This window comes from Sapajus apella, unplaced genomic scaffold (genome assembly GCF_009761245.1).
Source record: "Sapajus apella isolate SASKATOON/1434 unplaced genomic scaffold, GSC_monkey_1.0 scaffold22, whole genome shotgun sequence".
Classification (NCBI taxonomy): Eukaryota; Metazoa; Chordata; class Mammalia; order Primates; family Cebidae; genus Sapajus; species Sapajus apella.
Window position 1 is genome coordinate 5,695,704 of NW_022436962.1, and position 12,405 is coordinate 5,708,108.

The window sequence follows — 12,405 nt, forward strand, 5'->3', positions numbered from 1 at the left end:
ATAAATGTTTGCTGAATAAATTGAATGAGGTGTTGGCTGGATGCCTCCTCAAGATCTGTTCCAGACTTCTTGACTGGTTGCCATGGTTACCCAGTCTCAGCCTCACCCTCCTCTCTCTCTTGCTCTCTCTCTCTCTCTCTCTCCCTCTGTCTCCTGTCTCTTTCAGACCTCCTCTTCCCACCTCCCCACACACTGCATTGAAATCCCAGCTGGGGGCCGTAGAGAAACAGAGGCAGCCCCATCCCCGAGAGGGACTCACCCACCTCTGCCTCCCAAATTTCTGGGATTACAGGTGTGAGCCACCACGCCCGACCACAGGCGTCTATTGTTGCCCATTCCCCTCTAACCCAGGCCAGACTGAGCCAGGGTATTCCACCCGTATCTCTTAACACAGCTGGGAAAGTGAACAAAGGGATGGCAAAAGGAAAGAATTAAGAAGTAAAAAGAAGGCCAGATGCAGTAGCTTGTGCCAGTAATCCCAGCACTTCGGGAGACTGAGGTGGGAGGATCTCTTGAGGCCAAGAGTTTGAGACCAAACTGGGCAACATGGCAAAATCCCATCACTATTAAAAATTAAAAAATTAGCCAGGCACGGTGGCATGCATCTGTGGTCCCAGCTACTTGAGGGGCTGGGGTGGGAGGATCACCTGAGCCCAGGAGGCAGAGGTTGCAGTGAACCGAGATCACACCACTGCACTCCAGCCTGGACAACACAGTGAGATCCTATCTTTAAAAAAAAAAAAATGCCGGGCGCAGTGGCTTACACCTATAATCCCAGCACTTTGGGAGGCTGAGGTGGGTGGATCACAAGGTCAAGAGATGGAGATCATCCTGGTCAACATGGGGAAACCCCGTCTCTACTAAAAAATGCAAAAATTAGGCCGGGCATGGTGGCTCACGTCTGTAATCCAAGCACTTTGGAGGCCATAGCGGGCGGCTCACCTGAGGTTGGGAGTTCAAGACCAGCCTGACCAACATGGTGAAACCCCATCTTTATAAAAAAATAAAAAAATTAAAAATTTAAAATTTAAAAAAAAATGCAAAAATTAGCTGGGCATGGTGGTGCATGCCTGTAGTCCCAGCTACTGAGGAGACTGAGACAGGAGAATTGCTTGAGCCCAGGAGGCAGAGGTTTCGATGAGCCAAGATCGTGCCATTGTACTCCAGCCTGGGCAACAAGAGCGAAACTCCATCTTAAAAAAAAAGGAACGAGAAACCTTCTGTTGGTGAAACTGGGTTTCCTCCAGGGTTCTCTGACAGAAGGGTGACTATAAAATTTATCCTTCAGGGCCGGGTGCGGTGGCTCACGCCTGTAATCCCAGCACTTTGGGAGGCCGAGGCAGGTGGATCACGAGGTCAAGAGATCGAGATCATCCTGGTCAACATGGTGAAGCCCCGTCTCTACTAAAAATACAAAAAATTAGCGGGGTATGGTGGTGCGTGCCTGTAATCCCAGCTACTCAGGAGGCTGAGGCAGGAGAATTGCCTGAACCCAGGAGGCGGAGGCTGCGGTGAGCCGAGATCACGCCGTTGCACTCCAGCCTGGGTAACAAGAACGAAACTCCATCTAAAAAAAAAAAAAAAAAATTTATCCTTCAAACCTGGACATTCTGGCAGGAAAAGGGAGTGCTCCCAATAATCATAACAGGACAACCACATAAACCCTGGCTATCCTGGGGACTTTAGGATGTATAGTCAGTCAGGCCCCTTGCATTGGCACAGAACCCAGGGAAACATCTGTCACAGCAAGAGTCTGTTTCTTTCATGCATTCATTCCACAAACATTTACTCTTACCTCTCCTGGGAATTCCAGATAGCAAGAGGTTCCTGGCCTAGGGAGGCTAACAGTCTAACGGAAGAGAACATTCACCATAAAAGAGTGTGCAAAATGCTAAGATAGGCCAGGAAAAGTGGCTCATGCCTGTAATTCAGCACTTTGGGAGGCTGAGGCGGGTGGATCACCTGAGGTCGGGAGTTCAAGACCAGCCTGACCAACATGATGAAACCCCGTCTCTACTAAAAATAAAAAAATTCGATGGATGTGGTGGCGGGCACCTGTAATCCCAGCTACTGGGGAGGCTGAGGCAAGAGAATCGCTTGAACCTGGGAGGCGGAGATTGTGATGAACCGAGATCACGCCATTGCACTCCAGCCTGGGCAACAAGTATGACACTCTCTCTCAAAACAAACAAACAAACCACAATTTAAAAAAATGCTAAGATAAACAGCAGGAAAGAGGAAGCAGAATCCCATGGGAATGCATAGGAGGGTCATGTCACCCAGTCCTGAGTGGGGTGTTGGCGCTGACTTGCTGCTCAGGGAAGGTGAATCCTGAGTTGGGCTCTAAAGGAGGAGTAGATATCTGCTGATAAAGAAGAGATTTGGTGGCCAGGTGCAGCAGCTCACGCCTTTTTTTTTTTTTTTTGAGACAGAGTCTCACTGTGTTGCCCAGGCTGGAGTGCAGTGGCACAGTCTCAGCTCACTGCAACCTCTGCCTCCCAGGTTCAAGTGATTCTCCTGCCTCAGCCTCCTGAGTAGCTGAGATTACAGGTGCCTGCCACCACGCCTGGCTATTTTTTTTGTATTTTTAGTAGAGATGGTGTTTCACCACATTGACCAGGCTGGTCTCGAACTTCTGACCTTGTGATCAGTCCGCCTTGGCCTCCCAAAGCGCTGGGATTACCGGCATGAGCCACCGTGCCTGGCCGTCTGTCCTACCTCTTAATCCTGTCCTGTACCCTCTATTTCTGTAAGAGGAGCCCATCACTTCCATTTGTTGCTTTGGTCAGAGGGATGCTTCCTCACCGGTCTTCAGAAAGTTTGTTGAATGGACGGACAAAGTCAAGAAGCGCCCTACACTCTTCTTCTGTGATGTAAGTGCAAGGTTTCAAACCTTGGTTATTACTATCAGAGTTCTTTTTTATTTTTTGAGACAGTCTCACTCTGTTGCCCAGGCTGGAGAGCAGTAGCGCAATCTCAGCTCACTGCAACCTCCGCCTCCTGGATTCAAGAGATTCTCATGCCTCAGCCTCTCAAGTAGCTGGTATTACAGGCGCATGCCACCATGCCCAGCTAATTTTTGTATTTTTAGTAGAGGCGGTGTTTCACCATGTTGGCCAGGCTGGTCTCGGACTCCTGACCTCAAGTGATCTGCCCGCCTCAGCCTCCCAAAGTGCTGGGATTACAGGTGTGAGCCACCACACCCAGTGGAATACTCTTCTGTAATATTTATACCATTTTGCTGCATGCCAGGCATTGTGCCCAAGTGATGCACAGGTCACTTCATTTAATCTTCAAAACAATCCTGTGAGATAGGTAATCTCACACCCAAATTACAGAAGAGGCTCAGTGAGGTCAGAAACCAGCCCAGGTCTTACAGCTGACTAGTGAGGAGCTGAGATTTGCTTGGATGACCTGACACTGAATTCTCTAAATTCCACCTTCTTAACCACAGTGCTACGTGTAGTCAGGGAAGGCCTAACTTGATGTTATTCATAAGTTGGCCCTGAGAGCTGACTCAGACTCCCGTGGCAACCCAGAAATCCTGGGTTTCAGAGGGAGTGGGAGGTGGGCAGCAGAGAGGCCGTTGGGTTTCGATAACCCCTGCACTTAGGTTGCAGGCCGCATTGTACAATAGCAACAGACCCAGACTGGAATCCCTCCACCCTCCTCTCTAGGGTGGAGCCCCTTCCAGCAAAGCCGGCCCAGCCCTGTGATGTCACACCACTGGGCAGGGCTTCCGGGGATTGGTGACACCGGCTGACGTCAGGGAGGTGGAGGAGCTGCAGGTCCCTCCTATCCCCAGGGCAGCTCAGGGGCTGGACTGCATTTTAGCCGTGATTGTAATTACAGATTTCTCTCCAAACCAGCGGGCAGGAAAAGCTTGTTGGAGCTCTGTGTTTGGCTCTGGGGTTTGAGCCCATGACTGGCTCAGGAGACCTGAGGCTACCAACATGCTTTGTGTCCCCAACAGGTCACTTGTGCTCTCTGGGCCATCTCTGGGGCACAGCCTCCTAATTCAATAAAATGAAGAGATTAGAGTAGAGACTTCTGAGGACCCTTTCAAGAGGCCCAGATAGGAGAGCGGTGGGGTGGGGAGGGACCTGAGTTGGCCCTGCCTTGTCCCTAATCTCCCTGAATCCTTCACTCTCTCTCTTATCCCTGGTGGTCCCCGAGTGAGGACATGACTCCTCCAGCTCCAGGCACCCAGTTTCAGCCTCGCCCCGCCCCTGCCCAGGGCCTCTCATTTGCTGTTCCCCCCCTGCCGCAGCCCCAGCAGGTGCACCTGAGTCACCTCACCACAGGAGGGAGAGATATAAGGCTCTGGGGTCCGGCAACACTGTGGCACTGCCTGATCCCACCCCCACAGGTGGCCCAAGGCCAGCATAGGGGCTGGAGCTCTCTAGAGAGGTGAGGCACTTGGGGAGCACAAAACAGCTCCAAGTGAGCCCGCCAGCCTGGTCCAGCTGCCGAGCTCAGCTGGCTCCCTCTTGTCTCTCTTCCAGTGGGCTTGTCTTCATTCACCCGCTGCTCCTAGAGCAGCCCAGGCCCCGCACTCAGCCTGAGGACCCCACGCAGAGCTCTGCCAGTCCCAGGAGGGGAGGGTCCCCTGAAGGCAGTGGGGACCACGGGAGCTGCTGCTCACATTGAGGAGGTGTGGCGGGCAGGCCCTGGCCCACACATCCTGTGCGAAGAAGAGAGGACAGGGTGTGGAAGGAGAGGCTGGACTGCGAGACGTGTGGCCTGATTCAGCCCAGAACGGAAAAGTGAAGATGTGGGGAGACTGGAAGGTTTGGTGGCAGACACTGGCTACCTGCTTTCCAGCTGTCTGGAAAGCAGCTTTGAGTCATAGCTGGGCAACTACCCTCCCTTTGTGACCTTGGCCATGTCCCCTGCCCTCTTATCCCCATCTGTAAAAGGCAGGTGCCTCAGTGTCTCCATCTCTGCAAGGTAGGGGCTCAGTTGGATGAGCCTAGGCTCCTTCTAACCCTGGCACTCTGTGGTTACCCAGGTGGGCATCCCCACCCCAGTGTCCAACTTTCCCCTATCCCCACTAGCTTCCACATCTCCCCCATGGAGAAAAAGAAACCCTGTTGGGTCGTGGAACACGGGAAGGTTGGCAATTCCTATGTGAGGCAGCCCAAGACAACCTCGGAGCCCTCCTGCAGATACTGGGATCTGCCCCTCCCCTGGCCTAGGCTTCAGACCACAGAGCAGACAACAAAGGCAGGCAGGTGGAAAATTCCCTCTGGCTCTCTGCCCAGGCACCCTGGATGACAACTGTGCCAGCCTGGGCGGGCAAAAGCTGGGAGTCCAGGGCACCAACCGGCAGCCCTAGGGAGCTGGTAAGGGGCCTGCCAAGGTCTCCCCCGCTCAATTGCCCCCACACTGCTCAGACGCAGAAATTGTATTCTACTCAGGTGGACAGACAGGTGGGAGGAGGAGGATGGGGAAATATGTGGTTGTTTGAACTTCTCAGGAGTTATAGCCCTGAGCCAAGAAGATTATGCCAGCTCCTCCCACTACCCTGAGCTGAGTGGTCCCTGGGACTCTAATGGAGGGTGGGAGTACTGCAGCTAGTTTGGTGAACAGACAGAAAGCGAGTTTGGCCAGGTGTCCCTGTGTCTGCTGGGTTCCTGCTGGCAGCTGGTCTCTGCCTTGTGACCTTGGACAGTGTGTATGCTCCTGGAGGCCTTGCTTTGCTCACCTCTAACCCCGAATAACTGTCTGGGTCCCGCCTCCTGAAAGGGCATGGAGTCACATCCGTGAAAGGCCTAGGAGAATGAAAAGCGCTGTGTGTACATGTGACTTGAGGCTGGGAGGCAGACCACTCCCATAGCCTGCATGTTCAAGGACTTCTTGCATTGAAAAGCCAAGGCAGGGACCCCTTCTGCCTGCCCCTCTTCTGCTCTCTGCTCAGACCCCCAGATGCTGGTTACCATGGCAACAGTTCCCTGCCTGTCTCCCCAGAGGTCTTTCACAGAATCCAGAGTTGGTTTCTGCAGTGTTTATCCACAAACACTTTCATGTCGCCAGTCAGTTCGGATGGCACTTCCAGAACTGAGGAAATATCTTTGTGACTTTGCCAGGTCACAGCCAACTGGCCCCTGGAATCACTCCCCAGTAGGATGCCAGCCATGGGGCTCTGGAGGGCTGAGCAGTCAGGGTGTGGCCAGGTCAGGGTATGGCCAGGTCAAGGTGAACCACACACTGCTGGGAAATATACCTACTAAAGGGCACGTCCCACTGACCCGCAGTCAGCAGCCTGTGAGCGTCATTGCCCATACAGGGAACATTGTCCGTCTAGGCTGGCAGGAGAGGCCCTAAAGATAAGGCAGGGCATGACCCCAACTCCATGACAGCCAATTAGCTCCGTTCCAAGAATCCAACCGCTGTGACTCACTGACAGCCAATCAGGACGCCCTGGGCCAGATACTTTTTTCAGCCAGACACACCTGTAACCTGCCAGCCATCTGTTGAACCACACCCCTGCCCCAACCATTCTAGAAAGAAATATAAATCTCTTTTACAGCTGTAAATGGAGAGCTCTGTAACTCTAATATGGAGGGAGACGCATGCTGATCTATACTGAGCTCAGAGACAGACACAAATGCGTAAACTCGCACCTGCACAGATGAAAATCTACCTGCCAGCCCAGCTCCTTCCTACCTCTGCCAAGGTCGCCACCATCTCTGTTGTCCTCCACCTTCCTGGGTGAGAAATTGGCAAAAGAGAAAAGGTCCAGGATATCTCAAGAGACCTAACTATACCTTTCCAGTGCCCGGTGGCAGCTCTCTATGAACTGTTAGGCCAGCAGTGGTCCAGACATGTTCCCTCATCCTCTGCAAAAACAAAAAAAAAACAAACAAAAGCATTGACTGGGCATCCTTTCTAGGTTTTTCTGGGAATACTGGTGCTTGGAGGGGACTGAGCATGCCCCTAACAGAGTCCCCTTTGATGGATGAGAGCTGGGCCTAGAAGAAGGGTTTCTCCATCCAGACGAAGGCTCAGTGCTTATTATTGTTGGCAAGGGCATCTTGCTAGAGTTCCAGGATCCAGGTCAAACACTGGCCCCAGGGTCCCACCCTGGAGGATTTCCTGCAGGGGAGTGCTCCCCAGCTGGCCACGGTGGATCAGGCGTGCCCAGAGGAAGACCTGGGAAAGGGGCACTGTGCTTGTATGTCCTCCAACCTTCCTACCCTAGGTTCTGCGCCAGGGCTGGCAGCACAGGGAACTTCTGTCAACTGTGAGGGAAAACTGCTAGTTCATAGGCACTAGTTCAACTAGCTTGTTCAACTAGTTAGTTTAACTGCCTTTTTTTTTTTTTTGAGACAGAGTCTCACTCTATCGCCCAGGCTGGAGTGCAGTGGCAAGATCTTGGCTCACTGCAACCTCTGTCGCCCAGGTTCAGCCAATTCTCCTGCTGCAGCCTCCCGAGTAGCTAGGAAGACAGGTGCCTGCCACTGTGCCTAGCTCATTTTTTAATTTTTAGTAGAGACAGGGTTTCACCATCTTAGCCAGGCTGGTCTTGAACTTCTGACCTCATGACCAACTCACCTCGGACTCCCAAAGGGCTGGGATTATAGGCATGAGCCACGCTCTCCGCTTAGCTGCCTTATCTTTAGGGCCTTCTGCCAGCCTAGACGGACAGTGTTCCCTGTGTGGGCAATGATGCTCTCAGGCTGCTGACCACAGGTCAGTGGGATGTGCCCTTTGGGTATATTTCCCAGCAGCATGTGGATCACCTTGACTTGACCATGCGCTGACCTGGCCACATCCTGACTGCTCAGCCTTTCAGACCCCTCCAGCGCCTATGATTCCAGGGTCTCTGGGATGCCTGTGATCGTGGTAGCATGGTCCAAGGTCCTGTAGCCACTTGAGTCAGAGCCACATTACCAGGCTGGAGGATACCCCCAGCCTGGGAGTTTCAGGGTCTATGAACTAACATCTAGGTGCTAGCTGAACTAGCATGTCAGTGCTCTGTGCCAGAGGTACCTCAACAGAGGCAGATGCGGAAACCAAAACCTGTTTCAGTGTAACCCTGACATTTTCAAGCCTTCCAGATGCAGGGCATTCATACTATCCAGTATTGAGCCTCTAGACATGACCTTGACTGATGGCGGCCACATCTTCAAGCAGAGCCCTGCTAAAAACAAAACAACTTATATGCATGAAGTGCATCCTTTGCACCAGGAATTGTCCTAGGCACTGGGGAGACACAGGAACTAGGTACCTAGGCCCCTTCGGGTTGTTCTCATGTCAGGTATGTAGGGTACCTTCAGCAAAGGGCCTCCCTCAGCCCCCAAGGTCACAGGCCCCAAAGCAGGCAAACCCTGCCCCTGCAGACTCACAGGACTTCCGTGCTGGTTTAGATAGGAGGGAAACAGAATGAATCCCAGGAAGATTCAGAGGGGGCAAGATCTGACCCCTACGGCCAAGGACAGCCCGAGGTAGGAGGACTTTTGCCTGTGGCTGGAAATCATTTTATTCGTGCATAAATCAAGTCTCACCCAAGATGTTGGGGAGCCAGCTTGGCCTTGCCTGTTATAGGGAATAGAGGCTGGGCTCTGTTTCAGAGCTAAGAGCTGGGGTGGGGTCTCTGTCTTTTTTTTTTTTTTTTTGAGACAGAGTTTTTTTCTTGTTGCCCAGGCTGGAGTAAAATGTGCAATCTCAGCTCACTGCAACCTCTACCTCCCGGGTACAAGCTATTCTCCTGCTTCAGCTTCCTGAGTAGCTGGGATTACAGGCATGCACCACCATGCCCAGCTAATTTTGTAGTTTTAGTAGAGACAGGGTTTCACCATGTTGGTCAGGCTGGTCTTGAACTCCTGACCTCAAGTGATCTACCCACCTTGGCCTCCCAGAGTGGTGGGATTACAGGCATGAGCCACTGCACCTGGCCTTTGTGTCTACATTTATCCTCCTTTGCATACAGGGAATTTTCTCCATCTCTCCCACAGGGAGGTGTGGCCAGTGATCTTTGCCCCCTCCCTTTGAAGCACTCTCTGCCTCTTCCCCCCTTGGGTAATGGCTAAGCAGGGCATAAAGTAAACTCATTACCCTAGGAGCCAGAGAGGAAACCCTCAAACCCATTCCAGGGTCTCTGGGACACCTGGGATAGTGGCAGCATGGCCTGAGGTCCTGCAGCAGTCTGAGTCAGAGCCACATTACCAGACTGCAGGACAGAAGGCCGAGACCCCCTAGCCTGGGGGTTTCAGGGTCTGCTGCACGCACCCTGTAAGCAGGAGTGCCTGAAGGCATTGGAACACTGCTTTTAGTGGGACTGGGAGAATGAGGCAGTCCTGAGGAGGAGGAGGGAATAGAGGGAGTGAGGAAGGAAATGGACATTCATCAAGAACATGCATTGTGTCAGGAATACACCACTTAAGTTACATAACTTAATGTTCGGAGCAACCTTGGAGGTGCATGTTATTGTCTGGTTACAGTCAAGAAAACCGAGGTTGGGCCAGGTATGCTGGTGCTTACCTGTAATGTCAGCACTTTGGAAGGCTGAGGTGGGAGGATCACTGGAGCCTGGAAATTTGAGACCAGCCTGGGCAACATAGCAAGACTGTGTCTCTATTTAAAAATAAAATTATTGTTATTAATTTTTTTAAATTGTACTTTAGGTTCTGGGGTACATGTGCAGATCATGCGGGATTGTTGCATAGGTATATACATGGCAAGATGGTTTGCTGCCTTCATCCCTCCATCACCTACATCTGGTATTTCTCCCCTCATTATCCCTTCCCACGCTCCCCACCTCCGCTGTCCCTCCCCTAGCCCCCTTACTGACCGCAGTGTGTGATGCTCCCCTCCCTGTGTCCACCTGCCTGTGAGTGATAACATATGGTGCTTGGTTTTCTGTTCTTGTGTCAGTTTGCTGAGAATGTATTATTAATTTTTTTTTTTTTTTTTGAGGCAGAATCTCATTCTGTCACCCAGGATGGAGTTCAGTGTCTCGTTCTCGGCTCAAGGCAACCTCTGTCTCCCAAGTTCAAGCAATTCTCCTGCCTCAGCCTCTCGAGTAGCTGGAATTACTGGCACCTGCCACCACGCCCAGCTAATTTTTGTATTTTTAGTAGAGATGAGGTTTCACCATCATTGGCCAGGCTGGTCTTGAACTCCTGACCTTAAGTGATTCATCTGCCTCAGCCTCCCAACGTGCTGGAATTACAGGCATGAGCCACTGCACCTAGCCTATTTTAAAGTAATTTTATTTTGAAATAAAGAAAAAAGAAAACTGAGCTCTGCCGGGCATGGTCCTATAATCCCAGTGGAGGCAGGATGATTTGAGCCCAGGAGTTGGAGGCTGCAGTGAGCTATGTTCATGCCACTGCACTCCAGCCTGGGACAGAGTGAGTCCCTGTCTCAAAAAACAAAAAAGAAAAACTGAGAAAAAGACACGTTAAGTGACTTGCCCATGGCCACATAGCTGGGAAGTGAGGGAATGTGGATTTCTGTGGATCCAATTTCATGTGTCTAGGACGACCCATCCACTCCAGAGAACGGCAGGGAGAAGGTGCTCCTCTTAGGCTTAGAGAGACTCAGAGGTATAAGCTCAACCATCCTTTCCCTCCCCACCCACTCAGCCGGCCCCCTGAAAGCTGTCCAGGCAGATGCGGTTTAGGGAAGGGTTAACCCCTCCTCTTTGGCTCTGCCCTGCATTCTTTCGTGCTGAGCTCTCTGGCAGCTTATGTCAGGACATCAGGGCAAGAAGGCAGAAAGGACATGGCTAGGGCACCTGGTAATGAATAATCTGCTTGTTGTGGCCTTGCTGCCCCATAGCTGTGTGGGATGGGGTGGGGCTGGCAGAAGCGCCAGGACCTGGGGGCAAGGGCTTGGGGAGGGGGTGGGACAGCTTGGAGGCAGGACCTGAGACCACTCTATGTTCAGCGCTTGCTCCATCTCCCAGATGGCCACCTCAGCAGGAACTGTGGCTGCTTTCCACACTTGCCCCTGGCTGCAGCCCAACCCACCACAGCTACAGCTTGGGACTTGGCTTCCCCCATGTAAGATTTCTATCCCATCCCTCTCCACCTGCCTCAGGGCTTCAGAACCAAGTTCTCACTCCAGGGGGCCCTCCAGCCTGCCCCTTCAGCTGCTAAGGATGAGAATCTGGTACAGGCATCTGTAGGGGACAGCCCAATGTGCCTGGAATCAATGGGGAAGGGAGATACTGTATGAGAGGATGCAGGGTGGCCTGTGGGGTTTCCCAGGCTCCTCCAGCCTCACCCCACTCCTCCCCTGGCTCCACTGCCTGGTCTTGTGATTGCAGGGACCAGACTCTCCCCTTCAGCTGAGTGATGCTGGAGTCGGTCTTTCCTCCCCACCAGCTCCCTTCCTGCCTGGAACTTCTGCCCCACCTCCTTTCTGCCAGACCAACTCTCCCACTTCCACTCAAATTCTGCTTGTGAAGAAACCGCCCCCCACCACTTCTGTTTTGAGGCAGAGTCTTGCTCTGTTGCCCAGGCTGGAGTACAAGGGCACGATCTCAGCTTATGGCAACCTCTGCCTCCCAGGTTCAAGCGATTCTCCTGTCTCAGCCTCCCAAGTAGCTGGGACTACAGGCGCGCACCACCATGCCAGGCTAATTTTTGTATTTTAGTAGAGACAGGGATTTCACCATGTTAGCCAGGATGGTCTCGATCTCTTGACCTCATGATCTGCCTGCCTCAGCCTCCCAAAGTGCTGGAATTACAGGTGTGAGCCGCGGCGCCAGACTGAAACCCCTTCTAAGACTTCTCAGGAAGCCTTCTTGGACCCACCCAAGCCTGTCTGGTTCCTGTGTGCTGCCATCGTCACTCACTTCCACCTGTTGCTGTGGCCAGTGCCTACTCCTTACATATTTGATGTTATGCCTGCTTGACTGTGTCTTGCACCTGGATCCTGTGTGTGCGTGTGTGCGCATGCGTGTGTGCGTGTGCTGCCTCTTCCAGGGGACAGAATCAGAACCAATGGGTGGATTTTCCTTGAGTCACATTTCTGATAAGGGGGCTAGTTCAGCATTATTACAGCCCTCTAAGCATTGGAATGGGCTGTCTTGAAAGTAGTGAACGCTGAAAAAAAAAGAAAGTAGTGAGCTCTGTCAAAGGAGGGGTTAATAACAAATGCTCTGGGTGGCAGTGATACGCCTGCCGCTTGAAAGTCTTTCGGTACACATTTGTTAAACAAATACCTCCCACAGCCTGTGTCTCATAAACGCTTGGGATTTTGTTCTGATGGGGCAGCCAGTTGGGCCTGAGAGGCCAGTCCTTGTAGTTACTCTGACATTGAATGGGTCCTTACTGAGAAACTAGAGATCAGTCCTAGTAAGCAGAAGAGGACCTCTCTCCACCCATTCTCTTGGTGTGGACTTGGAAGAGAGTAGGTGTTTCTATGGCGCTCCCAGCACTGGGTGCCAGC